The sequence below is a fragment of the Bos grunniens genome, chromosome 10 (assembly GCF_055505025.1).
Source record: "Bos grunniens cultivar Pamir isolate PY7600 chromosome 10, Bosgru_T2T1.0, whole genome shotgun sequence".
NCBI classification, from domain to species: Eukaryota; Metazoa; Chordata; class Mammalia; order Artiodactyla; family Bovidae; genus Bos; species Bos grunniens.
In genome coordinates this window covers 55,804,084-55,820,855 of record NC_141174.1, presented here as the reverse complement: position 1 = coordinate 55,820,855, position 16,772 = coordinate 55,804,084, and the positions used below count along the sequence as shown (strand labels likewise).

General features: G+C 43.1%; 1 protein-coding gene across 38 annotated transcripts in view; it reads right to left on the bottom strand.

The window, feature by feature from the left end:
* The window catches only part of TLN2 (talin 2), a 496,882-nt gene that overhangs the window by 330,111 nt on the left and 149,999 nt on the right, over nt 1–16,772 (bottom strand). For 3 of the 38 annotated variants that reach the window (XM_086321332.1, XM_086321337.1, XM_086321341.1), the window contains one exon: nt 5,453–5,643. The exons of 34 other annotated variants lie outside the window; for them this stretch is intronic. The gene's annotated coding sequence lies outside the window, so the exon portion shown is untranslated. Of the gene's footprint in view, nt 1–5,452; nt 5,644–16,772 lie in introns of those variants that run through there. One more of the 38 variants, XM_086321354.1, reaches the window with a different exon arrangement.

Sequence of the window (16,772 nt, the reverse complement as noted above, 5' to 3'; positions counted from 1 at the left end):
CTCTGCATATCACAAGAATTACCGTGAGGAATTCAGTTCTACTAGTGGCTCAAGTTTGCAAATGCTCTCAAAATTGCCCTTTACTATTAGCCACGTGGCTAGAGATGGCTCTCAAAGCACTTTCTTTTTTTTTTTAATTTTTATTTTGTATTGGGGTATAACCAATTAACAATGTTGTGAGAGTTTCAGTTGAACACTGAAGGGACTCACTCAGCCATACATATAAATGTATCCAGTCTCCCCCAAACTCTCCTCCCATCCAGGCTGCTACATAACATTGAGCAGAGTTCCATGTGCTACACCACAGGTCCTTGTTGGTTATCCATTTTAAACACAGTAGCAGCACTTTTTGTTCTAAAGAGATCTGCCTGGGCTTTGTGGTCAGTGACCAACCTGGTTTTGCTTTTCTATCCAGATTGTCCATGGTGCCAAGATGGTGTCATGTGCTATCGCTGGCCCAGACTCTCCCTGGATCTGTACGCTAAGAAGGACCCTCTCTCCTATTCCCTAGACCGGACAGAAAGAACAAACCTTACAACTAAGTGAGGTTAGAAAACCTGTCTCCTAAGAAGCCAGTCTGGAAGACCAGTCTTACTGCTTCTTTCAAAAAATATCTCCCTAGCTCACAACTTTGGGCCAAGAAATGAAATAACCAGAATAGGGCAAAAGCAGAGGAGCAAATCCAAATAGCTGCTGTTTCACCAGGGGAAGAAACCAACCAACCACCGCCATAAAAATCTCTGCCCACACTTACATCCCTTCTCTGAATCCCACAGAGGCAGATTAGCCATGTCCCAGCGCAACGGTCTGCCTCTGTGTTAAAGGGGAAGTCCCTGTCCAGAATCTACTTCAATGAAGCCACGTGGTTTGCAGCAACTGCTTTTCTTTATAACCAAGAGGTCAGGAAAAGTGCCCCCTCAGAGATGCGGGAGACTGAAGTCCATGCCTGCTTCCTTCCCCACGCTGTGTGCCAAGCAGACCAGCCACATCTCCTATCAGAGGACCTGCTCTTGCCGTAAGAAGCACAAATGGCTGTTCCCCTCTCAAGCTTCCAGTCTTTCAGAATGTTCCAGCCCCACCTAATGTCCTGCATGCCTGGCACTACTGCTTCACAGAACCAACAGAATATGGAAACAACATCCCTTAGACCTGGGATGCACAGAGATAGCCAAGCCTGTCCCTGGTAGTCTTTCCAAACCATGTTCCAAGAACTGACAGGATCATTCTGGGACACAAATACCCGCAGCTTCAAGCTGCTATTCTGGGTATCCATTCAATATTTATTGAGTGCCCAGCTGGAACAAGGTACTGTCAATACAGCCCAGCCAGGTTAGGCTTGCAAAGGGCTCACCAGCACACCCTGAGTGGCATGAATTTCAGGGCTCTGTCCAGGAAAAGGGAACTATTGTCCTTTATTGATTTAGTTGAGCATAAAAGGATATGCAAATTTGCAGATTTGCAGGCTATGATATATCTGGAACACCACCAGAAAACTTGGAAACTAACACACACACACACACACAGTAGAATAAGACATATGTTGCAGCTACAAGGTTAAAGAGAGGCTTCCTCACTAGTAAGGTTTCTTATCCTATCAACCTGCCTTTTCCCCACTGTTTAACTTTTCTCCTATAAAGGAAAATGTGGACTTCCCCCAAATACCTTAATCATTATTGCAACAAGTAATCTATGAAAGGAAGAGCAAAGAAATGTATTGTTTTCCATCCCCCATTTTCCCATACACATCAGTCAATAAAAGAAAAAAAAAAAAAACAAAAAAACACCAAAACACGTAATACACATAGTGAACTGCTCCCTGAGGTCACCCCCAAATCTCCACCAACTTAGGCTATTAATGCAATGACTATGCTGTCCCCACTGATACGGGAACAAGGAAAACTATAATAAAGCTAACTTATCCTGATTATGTTTCTTTATTTCTACTACAACTCAGCATAGAAATAGCACACAGTCACTTCTTTTGGTATCTCGGCTCAAACTTGCTTTTAAAAGGTCTTTCTCCAGAGAAGAGTAGATGATCACAGGGCAGAGGGAGAGAGGGTGTAGGATGGTTTGGTGGCAGGTAAGTTAGGAACAGTTGCTCCAGAAAATGAAAAACGTTCCAAAGCAGATCAGAGCCTAGCATCTTTGCAAGATTATGAAATTCACGTCTGTTCTTTTCAGGCAACTATGACCCTTCCTGTCCAGAGTGTGCAGGTTTTTCCCCAGGTGTCTGGAGACAAGCTTTTCTAGAAATACATGATAAACCTCACGTCTTCCATTCTAGTTATCATTAGGTATCATCTTCTGGAATGACCCATGAAAAGATGGCTGAGAATACAGATGCCCCACAGGAGGCATGGACTATACGTCCTGAGAGTCTGGAAGAAGGGGTGCCCTGAACTCGAGGAGGTTGAGGGTACTGTGGAAGAGAGATAGAACTAGGCTTGGACCACTCAATGCATACCTGTTACAGGCAAGAAACTTCCACAATATTTTTGAAGGTCTGGAGAAATAAGAAACATTATTTTTTCAACTTTCAGGTATATAATACAGTATTGACTATAATCACCTTACAGTACATTAGATCCCCCCTATTTATATATTTTGTAATTGGAATTTTGTACCCTTTGATGGATATCTTCCCATTTCTCCCACCTATCAGCCCCTGGCAACCACCATTCTATTGTTTCTGTGAGTTTTGCTATTTTAGACTCCATGAAGTGATATTACACACTATTTCTCTGACACATTTCACTTAGCATAATACCCTCAAGGTCCACGCCTCCACGGTTGTCACAAATGGCAGGACTTCTCTCCTTTTCATGGCTGAACAACATTCTATTGTGTATATGTACACCACATCTTCTTTATTCATTAAGGAACATTTTGAAGGAATCTGAAATCTAGATTATTGAAGAACAGATAGATTCATGGAGAGATTAACCCTAAGAACACATATAATTATAATAAAGAAAACTATAGATAACTTCATATGGAGCTTGGAAAGAGAAGGATGGCCTACTATATAGCACAGGGAACTCTGCTCAATATTATATAACAACCTAACTGGGAAAAGAATTTGAAAAAGAATAGATCCAGGTTTATGTATACCTGAATCACTTTGTTGTACAACTGAAACTAACACAACATTGTTGATCAAATATACTCCAATATAAAATTAAAAGTTAAAAGAAAAAAACGAGACTTGATGTGACCTCTCAGATACCTCTTAGACTATGGGGACCAGACGGCCATCAGATTCCTTGAGGGCCAAATGGATTGCGAAGTTCTCACTGGTCTTTACAGCAGCTACAGGCTCTAAATGTCACTCCCCTAAGGCTCCATCCTGGGTTCTTATTCCCTCTAGTCCTCCTGTAGCTGCCCTATGGCTCCCTATAGTAGAACTGAATATGGCTTAAAGTATGTATTTATGTGATTATTTTCATTAACTATTTGCTAAGGGCCAGGCATGTGTCAGAACTCCATCTAACATCTGTCTTACCATTTAGTCGGTGCTTATCTTTTCCAATAAGCCCATAAGGGCAGAGGCCATATGTACACTGCATGCTGTTTTAACTGTAGTCCCTGATATAGAACCTGGCATCACAGGTGCTCAATAAATACAGGGTGAATTAATCTAGACCAACCCCCTTACTTAAGAGTTGAGCGTACTGAGTTTCTGAACAATTAGACATGTAACCCAAGTCAGACTCCTGGAGAGTGACACGCAAAGGACTATGGGCTGAGACTTTCTGAGAAACAACACCAATAGTGAGGGTTGTCAGCCCTCAGCTAATAACCATCCTAGGGAAAGCAGCTTCAAAGGAGGTTATCATTTGGATGACAAGGTTCTGGGACTGGACAGAGTACTATGTTCAAACCCCAGCACTCAGACTTCGCTAGTGGTCCAGGGTTAATCCACCTGCCAATGCAGGGGACACGGTTTCAGTATCTGTTCCGGGAAGATTTCACATGCCCCAGGGCAACTAAGCCCGTGTACCACAACTACTGAGCCATCCACCTAGAGATCATGGTCTCAACAGGAGAAGCCACCGCAGTGAGAAGCCCGCATACACAACGAGAGAGTAGCCCCCACTCTCTGCAACTAGAGAAAGCCCACGGGCAACAACGAAGACCCAGAGCAGCCAAAAAAAGAAAGAAAACAGCCCTGTCTCTGTAGGGAACACCAATGAATGGCCTCCCAACACTCATTTCCTTCTAACAAACAGCCTCTGCTTGTATTTATGCTTCTCAAGAAGTTGACATCACTCCTCAGCTGCAGGACATGTGTTCTAAAGTCAGTACAAGCAATGGAATCCTTTTCCCTGGCCACAGTCATCCATTTAGGGCAAACACATGACCTCAACCAGTCCAACCCTTGTGAATTTCAAGACTTCTGCTTGCAGTGCTGGTTCAAAGTTGCTGGCTCTTCCTTGGTTGATGGAATGCTCTAGAGCTCTGAGGCTATTGTTGCTTCCATGAGCTGAAGACAGAATGAAGGTGAGGCCTCCCATACAGAGAAGAGCAGAGCTGAAAGAGTCCTATAGGGACTTCCCTGGTGGTCTAGTGGCTAAGACTCTGCATTGCTAACGCAGGGAGCTTGGGTTCAATCCCTGGTCAGGAACTAGAGCCCACATGCTACAATCAAGACTGAAGATCCCACACACCACAATTAAGACCTGGCACAGTCAAATAAATAATTAATTAAAAAAAAAAGAGTCCTGTAGACATGAAACTAGATCCCTAATGCCAACATGAATCTCTAGCATATCCCATCACTTTATTTCTTAGTCCCCAAACCACTAAATACCCTTCACCATTTCAATCAATCTGTGGTAGATTTTCTTTTGCTTACAACCCAAAGAATCCTAGTACATATTAGGTGTGTGACACTGGAAAAGCAAAAGTGGAGGTAATGTTTACTTCGAAAAGGATATCTTACAAATCAATGGGAGGCAAGAAAGGACTTACTGCCGGGACAACATCTGGCACTTAACAAGTCCTAAATACTCTCTACTTCTTATGAAGGGATTCACCAGAGTTCCGCTAAATAAGTCTTTTCACCCACCATATTAAACAGATTGTTTACAAATAATCTACAACTTAGCAAAGCATCTAAAGTGGCCACAAGACACAAAAAGGTTGAAAGTCACTGACAATCAAGGCTCAATACAAAATGGAAACAAATATCCTTGAAGTTATAATAAACATCTATACAGTGATGTCTACAGGCTCAGGGAGTGATAGCCTTCTACTGTACATACACGTGTGTGAACAAAAATATGATGCCAGGAAAATCTAATGTTTGCAAAGCATTTCAAGAAGCCATCCTCTGTATAAAAGGGGACATTATCAATTGTGCTGTCTTCAGCACATTCTCTTCCGATTTCAAGCCCCTGTCAAACCTCCCCACACTCCCTACACTCCAACACACACACACAATAGGTACCTGGGCCAATGTGGTTCCAATCAAGCAGGCTGATCCCTGTGACTGGAGGGTGGGGGGTGTCAGCAGAGGTGGTTTTTCAGGTGTCACGTAGGCTTGTCCTTGCAAGTAGCATTCAGGGTCAAAACCAGAAAAGCTGGATTGTCCAAAATCCACAGGGCAAATTCCAGGTCACAAACAGAAGACAGCAAAAACTAACAGACGGGGGAAGGAAAGGTGAAATTTGGCCAAGACAGTAGGCAATAATAGCAATAGTCAATTGTCACCAAGCACAGCGCTGGGTGAGATGTTCAGTGTTAGATCTCTTTTCAGTATCACAAAAAACCTGTGAAGCTCTTGTTCTCCCTATCTTTAAGATTATTACTGAATCCTATTTTCAGGGCAGAAAAGGAGACGCAGACGTAAGCAGCAGAATTTTGGTCACAGTTGGGGAGGGAGAGGGTAGGATGACTTGAGAAAGTAGTATTGAAACATATACATTACCATATGTAAAATAGATATCCAGTGGGAATTTGGTGTATGATGCAGGGAACCCAAAGCCAGAGCTCTGTGACAACTTAGAGGGGTAGGATGGGGAGGGGGGTGGGAGGGAGGTTTGAGAGAGAGGGATATGTGTACATACATGTGGCTGTTTCATGTTGAACTATCACAGAAACCATCACAATATTGGCAAGTAATTACCCTCTAGTTAAAAAAAAAAAAAAACCACCAAAACCCACAAAAAAGTTCAATGAACCTCATTACCACATCACAGCTACAAAAATCTACTCAGTGAGAACCTTGCTTGATCTGTACCCACATGACGCACTGCTCAGCGCTGCCCCACACCAGGAGGGCCAGGAAACCACCAATAAGTCATGTCAGCAAGCCCGGGTGAAAATTTGAAACTCCTAACTTTGACAGCACAAACCATGGCCTGTTTCGTCAAGCCTGCAAATCTCCATTCACTGGGCAGGTACAGGGTCCGGTTCTGTACTGTAGTGAACTGTGATCACCGCGAACATCGACAACAGAGCTGAGCTACCGCATGTCAAAGACCAGGGAAAGACCTCCAATCTTTATCTTCCCCCAGAAACTCCATTAGGGACAGGGGTCCTGGTACTGCCTCAACTCCTGGGTGATTTTCCCCACAAGTAGATTAATTTTGTCTTTCCAACTAGATCATGTACTGTGACCTGGGCATCTACTGCTAAACCGCGCTTCAGGATCAAATCCAAACTGATGCCCCCAGCTAGAAAGGCTTGCCACCTCCGGCACTTTTTCTCATCTCTCACATATGTCACCACCCCTAATACCCCGGAAACACTGAACATCTTGGCATTCCGAAGTACAACTCCCAGCCTTCTGCAAGGATTTTCTCACCTTTTGGCTGAAATGTTGTCCCTCCCCAAAATCATCAGCGATGGCTGAACATTCCTTTCCTCACTTCCAGAAAGCTTTCTGGGATAACCTTTTTGTTGTTCAGTCACTGAGTTGTATCTGACTCTTTGCGACCCCATGGACTGCAGCACACCAGGCTCCTCTGTCCTCCACTATCTCCTGGAGTTTGCTCAAATTCATGTCTATTGAGTGATGCTATTTAAGCATCTCATCCTCTGCTGCCTCATTCTCCTTTTGCCCTCAATCTTTCCTAGCATCAGAGTCTTTTCCAATGAGTATTCCTATAAAGCCACACCCATCTCTCACTCTCTGCACACCTACCCACATCATTTTATAGTGACTCCCAATTTTATTAAGTGCTTTTTGAGGGCTGGGAGATTTAGCTATTTTTTGGTTTTATTTTTTATGTTTAATGGAAATCTAAGAAATAATGATGACTTTGTCTGGACTGAGTTTGATGAAGAATATTTACATGTACCTGCCCAATGACTAGCTAGAGGTCTAGAGATCTAGTGAAAGTGAAGTCGCTCAGTCGTGTCCGACTCTTTGCGATCCCATGGATTGCAGTCTACCAGGCTTCTCTGTCCATGGGATTTTCCAGGCAAGAATACTGGAGTGGGGTGCCATTTCCTTCTTCAGGAGATCATCTTGACCCAGGGATTGAACCCAGGTCTCCTGCATTGTAGTTATGTCAAAACATACTTCTGTTCCTTTTTTAGTCTTCAGTGCCTAAAAGAGGAACACAGTAGGTCTTCAAATAATGTTTATTGAATAAAACAAGCCAAGGAAAGAATGAGATGATGGCCAGATGGATAGCAGGGAACACACCTCAAACATTTATTTGTCAACAGCACTTCATGGCCAGATCTAGATACAGCTGATGGACCAAGGTAATGAGCCTTTTGGGTTAACACCCAACAGACACTGTGCCTGCTTCCCTTCAGCCCCTTGGGTACCCGCTAATCCTAGTACTCAGTTATTCAATAGACAAGCTTGTGCTCACCCTGCTGACAGGTTTTACTATGATGCTGACTTCCATCAAAACTCCCTCAGGCCCTTGTCTGAAACTGACTGCAAACTCCTCATCTCTTGAGCATCCCGCTCCCACGGAAGGCACACTATTATCTGGATCACTTTAGCTGCACTTTCTGGACCTGGGCCCTCAGCAGCAAATTTCTTAGGAATGACACCATTACTACAACCAAAACTACTCAAAGCACAGTGGGTTGTCTTACCTACCAATCATACCCACCATCCAAGCTTGGCACATACAACAGGACAACTCTCTCTGTGCTCAACATCGTACACAGATAAAAACAAAAACGCTAGAATCTAAAATACAACACAAAACAAGACATGAATTGGGATTTCCCTAGTGGTCCAGGGGTTAAGAATCTGCCTTGCAATGCAGGGGACACAGGTTCGCTCTCTGGTGGGAGAACTAAGATGCCACATGCTGAGGAGCAACCAAGCCCACGCAACCACAGCTACTGAGCCCAGGCACTCTGGAGTCTGCAAGCCACAGCTAGAGAGTCCCCGCACCACCGCAGAAGACCCCACATCATGCGACAAAGACTACGTGTGCCACAACGAAGGCCCATGCAGCCAAATAAATCAACAATTTTTAAAAGTAAAAATCCTTAAAAAAAAAGAAAATAAAATGTGACAGAAATGAACATATATCTACGAAACAGAAACAGACTCAGATGTAGAGCACAGACCGTGGTTGCCAAGGAGGAGGGTGTAAGGGAGGGATGAAGTAGGACTTTGAGGTTAGCAGATGTAAAATATTATATATAGAATGGATAAACAACACGATCCGTTGCATAGCACAGGGAACTATATTCAATATCTCGTAATAAGCCATAACTGAAAAGAATATGAAAAAGAACATATATATAGTAAATCAGCTCTACTTCAATGAATTTTTTAATGCTCCTGAGATAGTGCATCTCCTATCAGAACTGCCTTGGAATCTGTCTTCTTATCTGAGGTTGGGGGAGGGGGGTACCATCAGGGAAAGGAAATCATCCCTACCTTTCCATGCAGGTAAGCTACGGTTTCTGCCTGAAGGTGAGCCTTAAAATTTAGATTCTACAGGTAGCTTCTCTTTGCAAATCACAACTGAATCACCCTAAACCAGCCTCCACCAGAAATAAGGCACTGGGTATAGTACTTTAAGGTCTATTGTCATTTTACGTTCCTCTAAAGAATAAAGATGTTTTATTATGGTAATCAGCAGGTTATAAAGCATTCGACTTCTCTCTAAAGTAAATCAGATATATCTCTCCCCAAGATTTTTTTTAAACCATTCCATTTGTTCTTAGAACTTACAACAATTTTTCAGAGCGACAGTACCAGGCTTATTGATTCACAAATGGCCTACGCGTGTCAAGTCGGTATATTGCTCTTCAAGTAGAAAGGAGTTGGAGGGGAGAGTTAAACCTTCTGATTCACAGGCAGAACTCACCTCCATTTGCCTCTTAGGTCATGTACATTGAACCCTGTGGACATAGAAATCTAAGACGCCAAATCTAAAACCAAGGAGGAAAAAATGAATACATAAAACCAAGGAGGCAACCTAAAAAGCTCTCCAAGACCAAACACTGGGGACAGAATTTGCTTCTATAAGTACGTGTCCCTGCAATGACCTTTCCATTTCATGATTTGGAGGGAATTTATTTATCTGGCATAGCTGAGTTGCAAGCTCACACTGAGGTCTGAGACCTTGGACAAGTTAGGCTACATCTAAAGCAGAGTATGGCAGAGTACTGATGATGAGAAAACTCTGCAGTGATCCTGTAAGAATTAGAGCTACTGGGGCAGAAGTACTCACAAGAAAGTGTTAGTTGCTCAGTTGTGTCAGACTCTTTGCGACTCTATGGACTGTAGCCCACCAGGATCCTCTGTCCATGGGATTCTCCAGGCAAGAATACTGGAGTGTGTTGTCATCCCCTTCTCCAGGGGATCTTCCCCACCCAGGGATCAAATCCAGGTATCCTGCACTGCAGGCAGACTCTTTATGGTATGAGCCACCAGGCAAGCCCATCCCATCAATGGCCATTATAATGTGATTCCTTAAACTCCTGATAAAGTAACAGAGGTAAAAATAAAGAAAGACGGGCGTTCTTCAAGGCCTTGAAGGACAACTGTTGTGACAAGAGGTAGCATTTAGGTCATTTGCAGTGATGTGGATGAACCTAGAGTCTGTCATACAGAGTGAAGTAAGTCGGAAAGAGAAAAGCAAATACCATATATTAAACATATATATGGAATCTAGAAAAATGGTACAGATGAAATATTTGCAGGGCAGGAATAGAGACACAGACACAGAAAACAGCCACATGGACATGGTTATGGGGAAAGGAGGGATGGGTAGGAAGAACTGCACTGACATTTATATACTACCATGTGGAAAACAGATAGCTGGTGGGAAGCTGCTGTATAACACAGAGAGCTCAGCTCAGTGCTCTGTGATGATCCAGAGGGGTGAGATGGGGTTGGGTGAGAGGGAAGCTTAAGGGGGAGGGGATATATGGATACATATAGCCGATTCACTTTGTTGTACAGTAGACACTAACACGACAGAGCGACTTCACTTTCACTTTTCACTTTCATGCATTGGAGAAGGAAATGGCAACTCACTCCAGTGTTCTTGCCTGGACAATCCCAGGGACAGGGGAGCCTGGTGGGCTGCCGTCTATGGGGTCACACAGAGTCAGACATGACTGAAGCGACGCAGCAGCAGCAGCAGACACTAACACAACATTCTAAAGCAACTATACTCCAATTTAAAAAAAAAAATTTAGGTCTTTCTGAATTCCATAAAAGGAAGAACGTATCCTGATTAAATGTATGAACTGGACTCTTAAGATCAGTCTCTGCAGTAAAAAAGCTGAGCAATAAATCAGGGTTGAACTTGATAGAAGTACCTCTTTAAACCTTCTCATCCATCATCTAGCCTCTTAAATGAATCTAACCAATGGGTAAACCATCCGGGGCGGTGGTCTAAGAATAAGAACCAGTTGACGGACTGAGCAAGAAAACCCCCTCTGCCCACGAGGCTCAGCTTCCTCAGATGTAAAGAGTTGATTCTAAGCATCCCATAAGATCATCTTCTTTAAAGAATTTTAGAAACTTCATATGAAGCATGGCATTGGTCCACCTCCCAGGAGCTTAGCACCCCTGGAGAGCTGGTTCAGCTTCTGAACTAAATAAACCCTGCTGGAAGATGAGCCCCTAGCCCCTGAATACCAAGGAGCTATTAGTCCCAGAGAAGCAGACTTTCGCTGAATACTACTTATTTAGAAAACTCCTTTCATGAACAACAACTACAGTATCTATTCTTGGAAACAGGTTAGTTGGGAAAGCATTCCACTGGCTTTACACAGCCCTAGCAGGCAGCATCCATCCATCACTTCCCTCACTCCCACAGAGAAAGCGCAGGTGAGCCTGGGACATCGCTCAGCCAGCCTCCCGAATGCAGCTGCGTGATTACGATCGGTACAATTCCAGCACTGCACACAGTCCCCACGGAGGGAAGACAAAACCAACGTGCTGTACCAGCTATTTCACCACCAACAGGTGAAAAGAGCAAGTGGACAAATAATCGGTAAGCTCTAAGAAGTCATTTTCCTTGAATCCTTTTCAAAATTGCACCCAAATCGGTGCCACAGAAGGAAAAATGAAATGTCAGAAGCATGTGTCTTTGCTAAGAACCCTGACCTTTCACCTGCAGATACATTATAGAAGAATCAGAAGTGGCCCTCAGGCCTGGCTGCCCATTAGTGACACCTAGGCAGTTTCAAAAAGGCCAGTGCCTGGGGCTCCCTTAGACATTCTGTCAAGCTGGTCTAGGGTGTGACCTAGGTGCTGCTCTCCAACACTGCAACACACTGATTAAGAGGGTCTCCAAACTGAACCCACAACAACAGAAGAGAAGAGAAGGCGGCCATGTGTTTCAGTTTGTCATATTAAGGAGGAAAAATCAAAGTGCATTTATGAAAATCAAATGCCAGCAGTCAATCGTAAAGGAAATCAGTCCTGAATATTCATTGGAAGGACTGATGCTGAAGCTGAAGATCCAATACTTTGGCCACCTGATGCGAACAGCTGACTCATTTGAAAAGACCCTGATGCTGGGAAAGATTGAGGGCAGGAAGAAAAGGGGACGACAGAGGATGAGATGGCTAGATGGCATCACTGACTTAATGGACATGAGTTTGAGCAAGCTCCGGGAGTTGGTGATGGACAGGGAAGCCTGGTGTACTACAGTCCACAGGGTCACAGAGCCAAACACGAATGAGTGACTGAACTGAGGAGTCTTGAATGCAGTGGTGACTTCATGATTCTATATTTTTAAAAACTCACATGTACGCACAAAGAGTTACTGTATGGAAATTAAAGAGAAAAAAAATCAAATTATGGACTTATTTAACCTAGTTAATTTTTAATCTTAGCTGAATAGTAAGAACCACCCAAATCCTGTTGCCCAGGCTACACCCCACATCAATCACTTAAATCTCCAAGTATCAATAATTCTAAAAACTCCACGGGTGGTCCAATGGGCAGCCATATCTCCTCATTCCCCAGAGGAAGAACAGAGGCAAAGGTGATCTCAACATAGGTCCATAGAAATGTGGCTCCAAACCAGTGATCACACCTACATGTACAGTCCGTGATCCAGGGAAGTTCACTAACATCTACTCAAGTGTCCAAAATTTCTTTTCTATCAACTTTCATTAGGTTTCAAGACACTGGCATGATCCATAAGCCAAGTAAGAGCAGGGCTGGATAGTCACGAGTAGAGTACTCAATTGCCTCAAAATGTGCCGACAAGGGACTTCCCTGGTGGCTCAATGCGATCTGTCTGCCAATGCAGGAGACACGGGTTCAATCCCGGAACCTGAAAGACCCCACATTTCACAGAGCAACTAAGCCCATGCACCACAATTACTGAGCCTATGCCCTAGTGCCCTGGAGCCACAGCTACTGAAGCCCGTGCACCCTAGAGCCCATGCTTCGCAACAAGACAAGCCACCACAGTGAGAAGCCCATATGTCAAAATGAAGGGCAGCCTCTGCCCATCACAACTAAAAAGAGCCCACATAGCAACAAACACCCAGCACAGCCAAAAATAAATACAGCTTTTAAAAATTAAAAAACTATTGTGTAAACCAGGATGGGCATCACCTAGGACTGGTTAGAAATGCAGAATCTCAGGCCCTATCCCAAACCTGTGGATTCAGAAAATGTCTTAACAGGATTCTCGGTGGTCCAGATGCATATTAAAGTTTAACAAGCATGAGTGCTGACCAATTCTCATGTTCATTCAGCAGAGTTACTGAGCACCTGGCCTACATACTATATCTAGCAGTGAATAGAGCAGAAAAACCTCTGTCCTCTAGAAGCTTCTATGGAGCAAAGGATGGAACTAAGGCCCAGGGCTGTGGGTCACAGAGAGAGTTAGCAGTAGAGACAGGTTTAAAACTTCTGTCTACTAAGAATACAGGCAACTTTCTCTAAAAATCACAAATATAATTCCCAGAAGAGAGGTTGCCAAATAAGAAACCAGAAGACAGTCTCTATATATCAAGTTAGAAAACTTTGGCATCAGAAATCCAGTTCCCATAAACCTCTACTCCCTGAGTAAACCAGCACCGCCAGATTACACCAGCCAACACGCCATGTTTACACAGGTAAGTTTTTCTCATAGGTGTCTGAACAGGATGAACAAGAGACACGCATTAAAAGGAAAAGCATCTTGACCACAAGCTAATACTCAAAGTCTTTCTTTAGATACTCTTAAAAATCTAGTCAACTGATAAGCCTCCCAATTCTTTCAAAATGTATTGTTCTGACACATTTAGATGAAAATCCAACTACTGGTGCTCTTCGCTTCTTCCTTGTCTCATAAACAAACGTCTGGTTGGAAGACTGCTAACATTTGTCCTGCTAGGTGCTTACGTAGACTATCCCTCTCGATCACACTGTCTCTACCATGCAAAGAAGAAAACCAAGGCTGGGCAAGGTAACTCGAGTAAACAAAGACACACAGGTAGCACAGCTGAAATGACAGAGCCACGCTTTAAATCTAGATCTAACTCCTAATCCCTTCCAGGCAAAGTGAGGTCCCTGGACCTCCCACCTAGAAGATTATTGCAAATGTAAACTCCCTGGTCCCAGCCTGGACCTGCTAAATCAGAATATGTATTTTAATCCTTGGTGATTGACGCCCACACTGACATCTGGGAAGCATTGAACACATAATCCCAAAGGCAAGTTAACTGGCAAACATCTTCGGTTCACTCCAGAAGTGGAGAGCAGTCACTTACCTGAGACTTGAAGCCACTTGTCACATCACAAACTCATAGTAATTCACATGGCTTGGTGCAGGGGGTCTTAATAGCTCCCTACAGGTTGCTGGACAGAAAGACCAAGTTTTCCCTCCAGGCAGAATGCCAGGGATGCTTACAATGTCTTAAAGCTTATAATGGTCTATAAGTTTGATATTAACAGGCCTGGGTTCAAACACCCACAAAGAAATAAATACTGCCCTAATTCAAGAAATAATACTGCCCAAATACTACTGGGCTTCCCAGGCAGTGCTGTGGTAAATAATCTACCTGCCAATGCAGGAGATGAAAGAGACTCAGGTTCGATCCTTGGGTCAGGAAGATCAAATGGCAACCTGATCCAATATTCTTGCTTGGAAAATTCCATGGACAGAGGAGCCTGGCAGGCTATACAGTTCATGGGGTGGCAAAGAGTCAGAGGACACGACTGAGTAACTGAGTACACTCACAAGCCCTCCTGGCATTAACCTCAGCAGTATGGTTCCTTGTTAAATAACTAATGAGGTGAGAAAGAAAAACACTATTATTCTCAGAATACACCTTACTGTGTATCTCTGTGTCTAAATATATACACACACACATATATATATATCTTAGTGTATATTTCTGTCACTGTCTCATTTTATACATATATATATTTATATATATATGGCTGCAGGAATGAAATTAAAAGACACTTACTCCTTGGAAGAAAAGCTATTAGCAACCTAGACAGCATATTAAAAAGCAGAGACATTACTTTGCCAGCAAAGGTCCATCTAGTCAAAGCTATGGTTTTTCCAGTAGTCATGTATGGATGTGAAAGTGACTTCTTGGAAAAGACCCTGATGCTGGGAAAGACTGAAGGCAGGAGGAGAAGGGGACAACAGAGGATGAGATGATTGGATGGCATCACTGACTCAATGGATATGAGTTTGAGCAAGCTCCGAGAGTTGGTGATGGACAGGGAAGCCTGGCGTGCTGCAATCCATGGGGTTGCAGAGTCAGACACGACTGAGCGACTGAACTGATATTTAAAATGATCCTTGGAGTCTAGAGACTTGAGTAAGAGCTCTTACAACTAAATGTAGGCTTGATCCAAATTCGCCATGAGGAGATGGGGAGGGAAGGAGGATGACGCCTAGGAACACATCCCCACCAGCTTTCCCTGACTCACCCATTTCCAGGTTTTAGTTAGTTTTGAATTTCTCGAATTGTGGATCACAGGCCGACTGCTTCAGAAATTATTTAAGCAATAAAAATGCACATTCCTGGGCTTAAGACTCCACATGTTTAACAATCCCCCCCACCAAAGATTTCTGCAAACATAAAAATTTTAGGACACTTGCTCATCTGACCTAAGTATCATTTCAGTGGCTCTGTCATGTCTGACTCTTTGCAACTGATATGAGAATTATCAGACTCATTAATCCCACAAGCCACGAGCAGTTAAGCCCACAACTACTGAGCCTGAGTGCCCCAGGGCCCATGCTCCACAAGAGAAGCCACTGCAATAAGAAGCCCATGCACCGCAGGTACAGTGCAGCCCCCACTCGCCACAAACAGAGAAAGCCTGCGCCCAGCAACAAAGACCCAGCACAGACAAAAACAAATAAATATTTTTTAAATAAATAAAATAAAATACATAACATCTTGAGTGCCTCTGAACTTGCAGCTAATGATTCAGGGATGAAAAACAAACCCATAATAGTACTAGGGGAAAAATACTCTATGAGTATTTCATAATAAATCCAAAAACACACTATCAAAGGAGTCCAACAATAAGTGATAAACTGGGATAAATTGTTTGCAGGTAAAACAAACAACCTCCTTAATATATTCAGAGTTCCAACAAATGGATAGGAAGTAGATCAACAACCTAACAGAAAAGAAGGCACAAACTACAAACAACTGTCAGAAGGAATTAAGACAGTTCTTCAACAAACCTATAAAAGGTACTCAACCCCACTTACAAGAGAAATGCAAATTACATCTGCGGTAAATCACTTGTTCATCTTTCAGGAAAGACAAAGATCAAAAAGATCCAGGAGTGGGAAACAGAACCCCATACATCTTTCCCCAAAGAAAGAAGTGTAGCAATAGCTATCAATTTTTTAAATTGATATTCATTTGACCCAACAATTCTTTTAGAGATTTCTTATAAATTCATGTATATTAGAAATCTTCATGAAGCTTTATTAAGAATAACAGAATCTTAGAAACCAAAAAAGAAAAAGTCAATTGTAGATGAATAGGCAAATAGGTTATGGTACATCCACATTACATAGAATACTAAGGAGTCATTGAAAAAAGGAACCAGAAACAGGCAGTTCTATATGTATTAACACCTATGTGCAAAGACCTACAAAATGTAAAGCAAAATACTAGAGAGTAACGTGGTAAAGCTATCACTTTTGCTGTAGAATATATATAGTTATACTTGTGCCTTGTGCTTAGTCACTCAGTCATGTCCGACTCTTTGCAACTCCATGGACTATGGCCCGCCCTCTGTCTACAGTATATTTCAGACAAGGACACTGGGATGGGTTGCCATTTCCTCCTGCAGGGGATCTTCCTGACCCACGGATGGAACCCACGTCTCCTGAGTC